Source organism: Hyperolius riggenbachi, chromosome 5, assembly GCF_040937935.1.
Source record: "Hyperolius riggenbachi isolate aHypRig1 chromosome 5, aHypRig1.pri, whole genome shotgun sequence".
NCBI classification, from domain to species: domain Eukaryota; kingdom Metazoa; phylum Chordata; class Amphibia; order Anura; family Hyperoliidae; genus Hyperolius; species Hyperolius riggenbachi.
The window spans coordinates 303,196,870-303,211,723 of NC_090650.1; positions in this window are offsets into that span (position 1 = coordinate 303,196,870).

Sequence of the window (14,854 nt, forward strand, 5' to 3'; positions counted from 1 at the left end):
CCCCCGAGACACTCATATAGCCGGCGGTCATTGCTTCATTGTGATACGCAAGCCCCTTCACCGCGGCAAGGTACTGATCACGAAGGGGAATGGGCACATGTACATGCCCTTTGTTTAGTTGTTGCAGCCGCAGTGCAGCCAGAAAAATTAGGCAGGCATGTACACACACCAGAAAAATTATTATAGCGGCCACTGCTAGCAGCGGCCTAAAAAATTCAGGAATCCACCTGGAGTCCTGGACCCTGTTGGTGGTGGCAGAGAAGGCAGTCAAGTGGCCTGCGGGCAGAGGTGCTGTGTGGGGAGCGACTTAGTCTTGGGGCAGGCAGCCAGTCACACGGCGTGCAGGCAGAGATGCTGTGTGTGGGGACTGACTTAGTCTTCGGGCGGGCAGTAGCTCTCTGGGATCCATGCCTCATTCATTTTGATAAAGGTGAGGTACTGAACACTTTTGTGACTTAGGCGACTTCTCTTCTCAGTGACAATGACTCCAGCTGCGCTGAAGGTCCTTTCTGATAGGACACTTGAGGCAGGGCAAGACAGAAGTTGGATGGCAAATTGGGACAGCTCTGGCCACAGGTCAAGCCTGTGCACCCAGTAGTCCAAGGGTTCATCGCTGCTCACAGTGTCTACATCCACACTTAAGGCCAGGTAGTCAGTTACCTGCCGGTCCAGGCGTTGGTGGAGGGTGGATCCGGAAGCGCTAAGTCGAGGTGTTTAACTAAAGAATGTCCGCATGTCCGACATCACCATGAGAGCGTCCTGTCCTTGCCTGCGTGGACATGGGAGGAGGATTACTGGCAGTGGTACCTTTATTGCATTGTGCTGTGACATCACCCTTAAACGCATTGTAAAGCATAGTTGCCAGCTTGTTCTGCATGTGTGGCATCCTTTCTGCCTTCTGGTTAGTTGGTAACATGTCCGCCACTTTGTTCCTATATCGAGGGTCTAGTAACGTGGCCACCCAGTACAGCTCATTCCCCTTGAGTTTTTTTTATACAGGGGTCCCTCAACAGGCTGGACAGCATGAAAGATGCCATCTGCACAAAGTTGGATCCAGACATACTATCCATCTCCTCTTGCTCTTTCTCAGTGACATCTGGTAAGTCCTCCTCCTCCCCCCAGCCACGAACAATACCACGGGAACGTCGAGCAGCACAAGCCCCCTGCGACGCCTGCTGCGGTTCTTCTTCTGCCGCCGCCTCCTCCTCTTCCAAAAAAACACCTTCCTCATCATCCGAGTCTGACTCCTCTTCCCCACATGACTCTTCCTCCTCCTCCCCCCTCTGTGCTGCCGCAGGTGTTGAGGAAACATCTGATTCTGATGAAAATTGCTTTACGCTCCTCCACAGATTCACCACTCTACACATAGCATGCTCCAGGAAGTAAGCGTACGGATCAAGTCGCTGATGGTGCTTCCACTGCGACTCACTAGGTTACTCACCTCCTCAAACGGCTGCATGAGCCTACATGCATTTTGCATCAGTGTCCAGTTCGGGGGCCAGAACATCCCCATCTTCCCAGATTGTGTCCTTCTACTGAAATTGTAGAGGTACTGGGTGACGGCTTTCTCCTGTTCTAGCAGGCGAGAGAACATGACCAGGGTCGAATTCCAGCGAGGCGGGCTATCACATATCAAGCGTCTCACCGGCAAGTTGTTTCTCCGCTGAATGTCTGCAAAGCGTGCCATGGCCGTGTAAGACCACCTGAAATGCCCACACAACTTCCTGGCCTGCTTCAGGACGTCCTCTAAGCCTGGGTACTTTGACACAAATCTTTGAATGAATAGGTTCAGCACATGTGCCATGCAGGGTACATGTGTCAGCTTTCCCAAATTCAAAGCGGAAAGGAGATTGCTGCCGTTGTCACACACCACGTTGCCGATCTCCAGCTTGTGCGGGGTCAGCCACTGATCCACCTGTTTGTTAAGAGCAGCAAGGAGAGCTGGTCCAGTGTGACTCTCCGCTTTGAGGCAAGACATGTCTAAGATGGCGTGACACCGTCGTACCTGGCATGCAGCATAGGCCCTGGGGAGCTGGGGCTGTGTAGCTGGAGAGAAGATTGCAGCACCAGTAGAGTTGAACTGCCACTCAGCCAAGGAGTAGGAGGAACGACGACAGCAAAGAGGATGTAGCAGGAGGAGAGGAGGTGGCAGGAGGCCTGCCTGCAAGCTGTGGAGGTGTCACAAGTTTGTCCACTGCACAGCCACATACTCCCTGTTTGTCATCGGTCACCAGGTTGACCCAATGGGCTGTGTAAGTAATGTAAAGAAAAGGTGGGGGGAAAGGCTGCGCGTCCCTAAACATATGTTGCAATTGAATGGTTAATCGCACAGGCATACACCGCCTCTGTTAGACTGAAAAATGCATGCCCTGCATCCAAGACAAGTGCTAACATTTATTAAACTAGGACAGGGGTCAGTAACTTTTTTGCCTGAGGGAGCCATAAATGCCACATATTTTAAAATGTATTTCCGAGAGAGCCATACAATATGTTTCAAACTGGGACAGAGCGTATGTGCAGCAGAGGGCTCACATCCCTGTTGCCGTGGTGATGTGTATACAGTTGATCCTCCAGGCAGCCGAAGTGTCAGACTTGTCTTCAGCTTCTCTTGGATTTCAGCAATATCAGCAATTTCCCCGAGAGCCAGACAGGAGAAATACTGAAAAGCAGCTTGTACAATTAGCTAGCTGACTTGGGGGTTAATTCACTTTGTAGGACATGATCTCCACACTTTGGCCCAATAGGCTGCTTGTCAAGTGACAGACAGCCTGTTGGGCCAATCAAAGTGTAGGGATCTCATCCTACAAAGTCACTGGATCTGACAGGGTCCATGGTGGGACAGTTGGAGCAGCCGTTACTTTTGGGGGGAGCGCAAGTAAGTTAGTACAGCATGCTACAGCAGTGGCGTGCCTACTTTGAAAATTTTACTTGCGCTGTCACACTAAGCTGCGTTGATTGAACAGTGTAGCTTAGTAAATCAACCCCTAACTGTGAGCCAGATGTAGCCTTTAAAAGAGCCGCATCTGGCTCCCGAGCCATAGGTTCCCTACCCCTGAACTAGGAGGGACTTTAGCTTCCAATATGGTTTGCATGCAAAGTATATTATACTAGACACTTGCGCCACGGTAAGGCTTTACTTTGTAACTATGTAACTGTCAGGTTAGCTGCTCCCAGTCCCAGCCCCTCCTTCCTGAGTTTCCTGTTTGCATAATAAGTAGTAGCAGATTTGCATATGATTTGCATCTGAATTGAATGCAAAGTGTGCAGAAAATCTATTTAGGTGCTGCACACTGAGCTGGTGGTCATTTCAGATGCAGCCTTAGTGATTTGTGCTAGCGTTCTCCTCGCTGTGTAAGTAATGTACCTACCCTGACCATGCTTGGCAGACCAGGCATCCGTGGTCAGGTGGACCCTTGACCCAACTCTGTGTGCCAGAGATGACACCACTAAGCCTCTCAACTTCACGGTACAGTTTGGGTATCGCCTTTTTAGAGAAATAATTGCGGCCTGGTATCTTCCACTGCGGTGTCCCAATGGCCACAAATTTACGGAAGGCCTCAGAGTCCACAAGCTTGTATAGTAACAGCTGGCGAGCTAACAGTTCCGCCACGCCAGCTTTCAGATGCCGTGCAAGGGGGTGACTGGAAGAAATTGGCTTCTTCCGCTCAAAGATTTCCTTCACAGACACCTGGCTGCTGTGGGCATAGGAGCAGGAACCACTCAAGGTCAGAGGCAGAGTGGAGGAGGGTGGCTGTGAAGGTGCAAGGGAGAAAGCGGATGAAGATGCTGCACCTGAAGGAGGAAGAGGAGAAGGAGGGTGGCTTTTCTTTTGTGTGCTGCTTTTGCTCAGGTGCTCTTCCCATTGCAGTTTATTATTATTATTATTTTTTATTTATATAGCGCCAACATATTCCGCAGCGCTTTACAAAGCACAATAAGACGACAAGGGGAACATAGATATACTAACAAATTGTAAAACAGAGTTCCAAGCAGCACAAATATTGTGACAAAAACAGTAAACATTAGGAGGAGGACCCTGCCCTTGCGAGCTTACAATCTAATGGGTAGTGGGGGACACACTAGGTAAGGGAGGGGAGGATGGATGAGGTAGTGACCCTTTGCCTCTGATTACATTGTGTCAAATAAGTAAATAAGGGCTATAGAATGTTATAAGCTTGTCTGAAACGGTGTGTTTTAAGAGTGCATTTGAAGATGTCCAGGTTTGGAGCATGACGTACAGGCTGTGGAAGAGAGTTCCAGATAAGAGATGATGCTCGTGCAAAGTCTTGGATGCGAGCATGAGAGGAGGTGATCAGCTTAGAGGCTAGGAGAATTTCTTGGGAGGAGCGGAGGTTGCGGGAGGGACAATATCTTGAGATTAGTGATGAGATGTATGGAGGGCACAACTCTTGGAGGGCTTTGTATGTTAGAGTCAGGAGTTTGAACTGAATCCTCTGGGTAATAATAACCAGTGGAGAGAACGGCACAGTGGGGCTGCATCGGAAGAGCGTGTAGAGAGGTGAATGAGGTGGGCCGCTGAATTTAGAAGGGATTGGAGAGGTGCTAGCCTTTTTTGTGGTAGCCCACAGAGCAGGGTGTTGCAGTAGTCTAGGCGGGAGATGATTAAGGCATGTACAAGCATCTTGGTGGCCTCTTGTGTGAGGAAGGGACGGATACGGAATATATTTTTGAGCTGGAAATTGCAGGTGGTGGTTAATGAGGTAATGTGAGGTTTAACCTCCTTGGCGGTATTCACGAGCAGAGCTCGGGCTGACTGACACATGTCAGGAGCGGTAAGCCCGAGCTCTGCTCATGTAGGCTAAAATCAGTGGCTGCAGCTAATTCCTGGGTCCCGCGCGCGATCAGCGCTTGTCAGCGGGACCCAGGCTTCTTCCCCCCGCCGCCAGAGTCCGCATTACCTTTTGATCTTCCGGGACCCGGCGGCCAATTAGCTGGGACGATCGGCGGTGCGTTGTGACGTCGCGGGCGGCGAGAAGTCATCGGGGAGGGAGGCTGGAAAAAGTGCCTGCAGCCAAATCCTGGGTCCCGTGCGCGATCAGCGCCTGTCAGCGGGACCCAGGCTTCTTCCACCCGGCCGGCCAGAGTCCCCATTACCGCTCTGATCCTAGGGGACCCGGCGGCCAATTAGCCCAATAAGCCGATCAGCGGCAAGTGACGTAGGGGCAGCGTAGGGTCACAGGGGAGGGAGGGAGGGGAGGGAGGGAGGGAGGGAGTATAAAAAAAAATTAAAATAAACAGTTCTGATTGGGCCAAAACAGCATTGTATTGGATACAATGGGATTTTGTATCCAATGCAATGTTGCCTTTTGCTTCCTGGATTGCTGAGAGGAGTTGTGGCTGTTGAGCTGGAGAGGAGCTGGCTGTGATTTGTGAGTGCTTATCTTATCTGATTTCTGCCTACCTGTTACCGATTTTTGCCTGGACTTTGACTATTCTTTCTGCCTTCTGCCTGGATTTGATTGATTACCCGTTGCCGATTTTGCCTGGACTTTGACTACTCTTTCTGCCTTCTGCCTGGATTTTGATTGATTACCCGTTGCCGATTTTTGCCTGGACTTTGACTACTCTTTCTGCCTTCTGCCTGGATTTGATTGATTACCTGTTGACGATTTTTGCCTGGACTTGGACTACTCTTTGCCTGCTGCCTGCACCGACCTCTGCCTGGATTTACTATGGCTTCATCCTCCAGAAGGCGTCTCACCGCGGAAGCTCTGGCAGAGTTGGAGGACAGCGATCTGCAGTTACTGGCGGACTCCAGTGACAGCGACGCACCTGGGGATCTGCCATCCGACCCAGATAGCGACAGCGACTCCATCACCAGCGAAGTTAGTGATGTCCGGGTTTGGTGCCCCATCGACCTTTCTCAGGCTCCGCCACCGCCCCCACGTTTCCCTTTTACTGGGGAGCCTGGCCTGAAGAAGGAGTGCGAGTGCAACCCCCTGGCATACCTGCAGCTTTTCTTCTTGGAGGCGGTTATTGAGAGGATAGAAGAGGAGACTAATCGCTATGCCACCCAACAATTGGCTACTCCTCAAGGACCCTTTTCCAGAAGCAGGACCTGAGAGCCGGTAACAGCAGTGGATATTTGGCTGTTTTTGGACCTGATCATTCTGCAGGGAGTGGTGGGGAAGCCCCTGCAGAAATGGTACTGGAGCACGAATAAGATCATTGCAACCCCCTTCTTCGGTACAGTTATGTCCGAGTACCGTTTTACCCTTATAATGAAATTTCTCCACTTTTCCAACAATGAAACTTTTGAGGAGTCGACCCACCCTGCTCCAAAACTAAAAAAAATCTGGGAGGTCTACCAGATGGTGGTGGAAAATTTTAGGACCACGTATGTGCCACAGAGGGACATCAGCGTGGACGAGAGCCTGATGGCCTATAAGGGGAGGCTGAGCTGGCTCCAATATATTGCTTCAAAGCGGGCCCGCTTTGGGATAAAATCATACCCTCTATGCGAGTCAAGTACCGGATACATCTGGAATACTCTTTTGTATACGGGAAAGGGCACAAAATTTTGTCCCAGGTTTAGCGAGTTTGGAGTGGCGACATCGTCTGTATTGTCCCTTCTGGAGCCTTTGTTGGACAAAGGCTACTGTCTCACCACAGATAATTTCTACACCTCCCCTGAACTGTCTGAGATTCTTATAAAACATAAGACTGACATCTATGGCACTGTTAGGCCTAACAGGAGGGAGATGCCATCGGCCTTTGCCAAGCAGAAGCTGAAGATTGGGGACATAGCTGCTTGGCAGAAAGGGAAGATGTTAGCCCTCCGGTGGCGGGACAAAAAAGACGTCTGTCTCCTATCTACTGTTCATGACACCTCCACTGTCCCCACCAGAACGAGAGGAGGAAAAGATATTGTAAAACCGCAGGTCGTGGTGGACTATAACCACACCATGGGTGGTGTGGACAAAGCTGACCAGGCGGTGACCTTTTATCCTGCTGTCAGGAAACAGCAGAAAAAGTATTATAAAAAGATTTTCCGGCACCTACTGGAACAAAGCATTTGGAATGCATACATTCTGCACAAGCAGGGAAGTGACAGGCCAGTGACGCACGCTGACTTCATCTGGAAACTGTGCGAATGTATCTGTCTAAGGTACCAGACTGCATCGGATGCCAGAGTTGGACGCCGTGCCTCTTATGTGGTAAATCCGGAGCGCCTCACTGGCCGCCATTTTATGGAATACATTCCACCAACTCCCCAAAAAAATGCCCCAACTAGGACATGTCATGTGTGCTGCAGCAAAAGCGATGAGAAGGGGAAAAGAATCAGGAAAGAATCACGATTCTACTGTCCAGACTGTGATGTTGCCCTGTGTGCAATTCCTTGCTTTAAAATATACCACACACGGGAGGTGTATTAGGAGTATATATATACATACTGCAGAATCTGCTGCCTTATTTATACAGTTTTATTTCAGATTATTGATAAATGTATTTACTTCAACAATTTTGTGTTCCTGACTTTTATTTATATGCAGAATGTCTACCACACTTTTATTCTGATGTATTTTGGTGAGTTAAGACTAGTGTTGGGCGAACACCTAGATGTTCGGGTTCGCGAACGTTCGCCGAACATCGCCGCGATGTTCGGGTGTTCGCGCCGAACTCCGAACATAATGGAAGTCAATGGGGACCCGAACTTTCGTGCTTTGTAAAGCTTCCTTACATGCTACATACCCCAAATTAGCCGGGTATGTGCACCTTGGGAGTGGGTACAAGAGGAAAAAAAATATTTGAAAAAGAGCTTATAGTTTTTGAGAAAATTGATTGTAAAGTTTCAAAGGAAAAACTGTCTTTTAAATGTGGAAAATGTCATGTTTCTTTGCACAGGTAACATGCTTTTTGTCGCCATGCAGTCATAAATGTAATACAGAAAAGAGGTTCCAGGAAAAGGGACCGGTAACGCTAACCCAGCAGCAGCAGCACACGTGATGGAACAGGAGCAGGCGCAGGAGGAGAAGGCCATGCTTTTTGAGACACAACAACCCAGGCCTTGCATGAGGACAAGAAGCGTGCGGATAGCATGCTTTTTACCGCCATGCAGTCATAAATGTAATAAAGATAAGAGGTTCAATAAACAGGGACCGGGCGTCAACGCTAACCCAGCAGCAGCAGACGTGATGGAACAGGAGGAGGCGCAGGAGGAGAAGGCCACGCTTTCAGGTGCAACTCAGGCCTTGCATGAGGACAAAAAAATGTGTGCGCAAAGCAATGCAATGAGTAGTTTTCAGGACACAATGGGCTATTCGGAGGAGCTATTCCCACCCCCACAATCTTCTACCTGTGAAAGGTCAATGGAACAGCCACAAATGTTGTGCCCGGATTCACAACCTTTTTCTGTGGAAAATGCACCTCGCACTGAAATGCAAGGCGAGGCCGAGGATGAACATGACGTCAACAACTCAACATGACGCAAAATGGGGGCGGAACAGAAAGCTACTTTCAATGTTTTGAAGGCCTTAATTGCCTCCGGTGGCCAGTTAGATGCATCATTCATCACACCCAAATCCCAGAGCAATGTGTGCAGGAATTTGAATCTCAGGAGGTGTACCGAGATCATCTGGACAAGTGACCAAGTGACAAGTGACAAAGTGACCAGTGACAAAGTGACAAAGTGACAAAATGACAAAGTGACAAAATGACAAAGTGACAAGTGACAAAGTGAGAAGTGACAAGTGACAAAGTGACAAGTGACAAAGTGAGAAGTGACAAGTGACAAAGTGACAAGTGACAAAATGACAAAGTGACAAGTGACAAAGTGACCAGTGAAAAAGTGACAACTGACAAAGTGACAAAATGACAAAGTGACAAAGTGACAAAGTGACCAGTGACAAAGTGACAACTGAGAGGTTGTTCTGGGGAGCTCCACTGCACTCAGTCGCATATGAGGAGAGGTCTCGTCGGGACTGCTGATCCTCCTCAGCTTGCTCAAAGCCTTGAGGGTTCCTGAAGATCCTCTGCTTGGAGTTCGCCGGGGTTCAGCTTGGTGTCGGGGTCGGCGGCGTCCTCCTCACTCCAACGTGGCAGATCTTCTGTTGAAGGAAAAAAAAAAAATTGTTAAAAGTCCAGTACCGCTTCTGAAGGACTCACCAAGAGATGCAGGAGCGCTTCAATCTAGCGCACCATCGCTCGCTGGGTGATGTCCCTGCCTACACGCTGGAATTCTACGCTGCACATGCTAGCACGCTTTTGCGCAGTGCCGAGGCGCATTCCAGCAGCTAGTAGCTACCAAGCTTCTGTGGATCTGATTGGGCCACCATGTTGGATCTCTGCCAAGTCCTCCAAAATTTTGAGCAATCCACGTTGCGTGACTGAGCAGTGACAACTCTACAGTCAGCATTACAATATCACTGCTGTGTTTACTGAAGAAATCAATGTTGAAGATGGAAACCGCTGGCATGATGCAAGTGGGGGATTCTGAAGATGAAAACGATCAGCGTGATGATACCAACATCAGGCAACCTGCCTCAGGAAACGCTGGTCCCAGCTATGACAAAGAACAGGACGAGGAACAGCTGGAGTTGGAGCAGGAATTGGATGCCCCCACTGCCGAGGGACAGAGCGGTGCACGTTGGACTTCCACAATTTAGCGGGAAAGGACAGCAGAAGAGGAAGAAAGTGATGCTGGTGACGAATATGGTGCATCACAACAATCACAACGCTTACAAGAACATGAAGACATAGGAGTCTGGCAGGACTCTCTGGCACACATGGCTCAATTCATGCTAGACTGCATTGAACGCGGCCCGCGCATTATTCACTATTCATTATTATTCATTATTCTGGAATCTGGACAACACCAATTACTGGGTTTATACCCAGTTTATACAAACACAATGTTAAAAAACTGATTGAAGAAAGTGTCAGACAGGTCAAAAATGGAACAATTCCAGCAGGCCCTTGAGGATGGAGACTTTAGAGAGGAGATTGACATCCTCCTCCTTCTCTAGCCAGTTGTACGCCGACAGACTGACTTCAGCAAACCCAGGAGGACCAGGAGGGCAGCAAAGAACACAAGCTGCTGCTAGTGCCCAAAAGGGAATGGTATTGGCAGTGTCCTTGGAGTGGGAACATTTTCTGACACCCATGCAGCAGCCCACAGAACAGCAATCGGGCAGTTCCACGTCCTCCAACACCAATCGCCTGGAGAAGATGGTCAAGGTCCAGGACTACATGTCAGATGGCATAGCTGTGTTGAACAATCCATCTGCAGACAGACGGTGAGTGTGACAGGCAGCACAGAAGGACCATGGCAACTCACTCATAGTACCACAGTTTGATAGTGCTGCCCAAAAAATTATATGGATCCGTGGACCCGGGCACTGCGGGCAGTACTGGGAAGTGGGAACGCAGATTTTAGTACCTAAACACACGATACAACATGTTTTCCGGGGTCGGACTCTGAGGCACATACAGATGGTCCCGATCATCATCCTCATCATACAACTCTTCTCCTGAGTCTGACCCACCCACCACCTCTGCCACCCCAACATCCCCAGACACAGACCCCTCATCGTCCTCAACATTAACTTGGGATGCTGGCCTGAGCCAGCCCTCCTCCTCCACATCAGGCCCCATCATCTCCTCAATGGTAGCCCTCATTAATCGTTCTGGCGACGGACCGATGGACACAACATTCTCCTCCGGAGAGGGCTGCTGCTGACCACTGGCTGCTGGGGTGGATGTTATAGCTTGCGTGGGGCGTTGGCTGTTGCTGTTGTTGGGAATGCTGCTCACAGCGGAGGTCTCTGAGGAACTCATGGTGAGCTCATATAGTGGTTGGCGGTGAGTGGAGTATTACTGATCCCAGCAATATACACACTGACTGGCAGAGTACGCAATGCTATATAGTCTGGCTGAGCGGTGTACACAGAGTGGCAGTACACACAATGCTATATAGTCTGGCTGAGCCGTGTACACAGAGTGGCAGTACACACAATGCTATATAGTCTGGCTGAGCGGTGTACACAGAGTGGCAGTACACACAATGCTATATAGTCTGGCTGAGCCGTGTACACAGAGTGGCAGTACACACAATGCTATATAGTCTGGCTGAGCCGTGTACACAGAGTGTCAGTAAACAATGCTATATATAGCGTGGCTGAGCGAGGTACACAGTGGCAGTACACACAATGCTATATAGTCTGGCTGAGCGGTGTACACAGAGTGTCAGTAAACAATGGTATATAGTCTGGCTGAGCGGTGTACACAGAGTGGCAGTAAACACAATGCTATATATAGCGTGGCTGAGCGAGGTGCACAGTGGCAGTACACACAATGCTATATAGTCAGGCTAAGCCGTGTACACAGAGTGTCAGAAAACACAATGCTATATATAGCGTGGCTGAGCGAGGTGCACAGTGGCAGTACACACAATGCTATATAGCCAGGCTAAGCCGTGTACACAGAGTGTCAGAAAACACAATGCTATATATAGCGTGGCTGAGCGAGGTACACAGTGGCAGTAAACAATGCTATATATAGTGTGGCTGAGCGAGCGGTGTACTACTGTTCCCAGCAGCGACACACAATGACTGGGGGGGACCCTGGCTAGCGTGGCTGGAGAGCGAACTACCCAAAGCTAAACCCACAGACAAATGGCGGAGATATGACGTGGTTCGGGTATTTATTTACCCGAACCACGTGACCGTTCGGCCAATCAGAGCGCGTTCGGGCCCGAACCACGTGACCCGTTCGGCCAATCACAGCGCTAGCCGAACGTTCGGGGAACGTTCGGCCATGCGCTCTTAGTTCGGTCATGTGGCCGAACTCGAACATCACCCGAACAGGGTGATGTTCTGCAGAACCCGAACAGTGGCGAACACTGTTCGCCCAACACTAGTTAAGACTTAAAAATCAGAGGCGTAAAATTCATGAAAAAAATGTACCGCTTTTGACTCCTAATTCCTGACAGAAATGCACCGCCAAGGAGGTTGAAGGAGAGCTCTGAGTCGAATATAACCCCTAAGCAGCGTGTTGTGGTAGTTGAGGTTATTTCGGTGTTGTCTACCGTTATGGTTGCAATTGGTGGGGGTGTAGATAGCGATGGTGGAAAAATCACAATTTCCGTTTTACTCATGTTGAGTTTGAGGAAGCGGGAGGACATGAATGCAGAAACGGCACATAGACAGTCAGGGACTCTAGATAGTAGTGATGACAGATCAGGAGTTGAGAGATAGATTTTTGGTGTCATCCGCATAGAGGTGATACTGGAAGCCAAAATAGTTAATTAGTTGTCCCAGGCCACGGGTGTAGATTGAGAAAAGAAGTGGCCCAAGAACAGAGCCTTGAGGTACACCAACAGACAGTGGGCGTGGGGAGGAATTGGTGCTAGAGAAGGACACAGTGTAAGAGCGTCCAGAGAGATAAGAGGAGATCCAGGAATGAGCTTGTCCCTTGATTCCTAAAGATGACAGTGTCTGCAGGAGCAGAGCATGATCAACCGTGTCAAAGGCAGAGGAAAGATCAAGGAGTATTAGAATGGAGAAATGGCCTTTGGATTTGGCTACTAGTAGGTCATTAGCAACTTTCGTGAGGACAGTTTCAGTAGAATGGTGTGTGCGGAATCCAGATTGAAAGGGGACAAGTAAGAAGTTGGTAGAGAGAAAGGCAGACAATTCTGAATGGATGTGACGTTCCAGCAGTTTAGAAGCAAAGGGGAGGAGCGAGACAGGCCGGTAATTGGATAGAGAAGCTGGATCAAGAGAGGGTTTTTTGATAAGTGGTGTGATAATAGCTTGTTTGAATAAGGAAGGAAAAGTGCCAGTGGAGATAGAAAGATTGAATAGAGTTGCTAGAGCGGGATTAAGGGAAGAGGAAAACTGGGGGATTAGATGGGAGGGAATGGGGTCCAGGCCACAGGTAGTGAGATGAGCTTTGGAGAGTAGTGAGGAAAGACACTGTTCATTGAATGTGGTAAAAGATATTAGAGTGGGAGAGTGGTCTTGTGGATCGGGGGGAAGGTAGTTAGTAGTGGGCGAGGGTGCAGGTGGACAGAAGGAATCTACAGGTGATGGTTGAGCTGGTAAAAGTGGTTGCGTGTTGAAGGTATTACGTATTGCATCAATCTTGCTTGTAAAGTATGATGCAAAGTCGTCAGCTGACAGACATGTGGTAGGGGGAGGAGGTGGGGGACGAAGTAGGGAGTTAAAGGTGTTGAACAATTGTTTTGGGTTGTGGGACTGTGAGGAAATGAGCGAGGAGAAATAAGACTGCTTAGCAGAGGTTAGGGCATCCCTGAGCTCCTGCATAGTTTGTTTGTAGTGGTGGAAGTCCTCTATAGCAGTGCTCTTTCTCCAGCACCTTTCTGCCACCCTGGAGCGCCTTTTCAGCTGTTTGAATTTGTTCAATGAGCCAGGGCTGCCTGTTAGTTTGGCGGGGGCGGGTGGTGGTGAGTGGGGCAGCTGAATTCATGGCAGAGGAGACTACACTAAATAAGTAACTGGATGCTGCCTCTGGGTCAGTGTAGGATGACAGAGTACTTAGAGGTTGCAAGGCTTCAGTCAGGGTATTCAGATCCAGGTTGCAGTAGTTCCTGCGCATGACCGGATGGTGTAGTGTTGGAGGAGTTGATGGTAGAGAAGAATTGATTGAGAAGGTAAGAAGGTTGTGGTCTGAGAGGGGAAGTGGAGTGTTATGGCAGTTTGTGCCTTTTCTCCATGTGCCTTCGTAAGGTACTTGTCCCTACATGAGTGTTGGCCTTTCCACAGCTCATTTTTTGGAGGCATAGACATTGCTCCGATCTGAGGCAGACACATTAAAAAATTTCCAAACCGCTGAGCCCCCCTGGGGTGTTGGCACTATGGTGGCATCAGCAGCTGACGTTGAAGGGCATGTTGGCTGGCTGTACATAGGTGGCGATACATGCCGCCGGACACTGCCACCAACTGTTTCTGAGGACGAGCTCCCCTGCGTCTTTCAGCAACTCGTCTCCTCCTACTCCTCTCTGACTCCTCCTCTGAACTGTCCCCCTGTTCATCTCCTCTATTGGGAGCATACGTGGGATCTGTATCATCATCATCATCATAATCATCCTGCCCAGCTTCACTTGCCTTAGACACCTCCAAAACTGCACCAACAGCAGGCACTTCATCATCTTCACACGTTACGTCCATAGTGTCACCGCCTAACTCAGACATATGAGGTGGAGTAACTTGCTTAGCGCCTTCATCTGGTTGTAACAATAATGGCTGTGAATCAGTTAATTCCCCACCAATTAACTCCTGTGAAGTGTCAAATGCAGCGGATGTGGTACTTGGAGTAGAGCTGGTGACTGCGGAAGAGGAGGTGCTCTGTGTTAAATAGTCAACCACGTCCTGACAATCTTGGGAGTTGATGGGACATGCCATCTTCTGAGCACTGTACTTTGGTCTAGGGCCGCACGAAATCACATCAACACGACCTTGCACAGACCTGCCGGGTTGCCTTCCTCTGGGTCTGCCTCTACCTTTGCCTGTTTTGTCCGTTGTGTCCATATCGGGGGGATGAAGTGAAAGGAATGCACTGACTTAACTAATACAATGTGCAATCACACAGGTGCAGTTAACAGGTATGCACGGAGTGGTATATCACACTGCGTGCACTCATGTAGGTAGGTGGGTGCACTGAACACAACAGGTAGGTATATACAGTGATGAGGTGGGTGAACTGAACACAACAGGTAGGTATATGCAGTGATGGGTATTACAATGTGCATCTGTCACACACAGACAGGTAGCGGACAGGCACAGTGACACTGCATGCGCTCAGCTCACATAGGTAGGTGGGTGCACTGTGAACAACAGTTAGGTGGGTATATGCAGTAATGGGTATTACAATG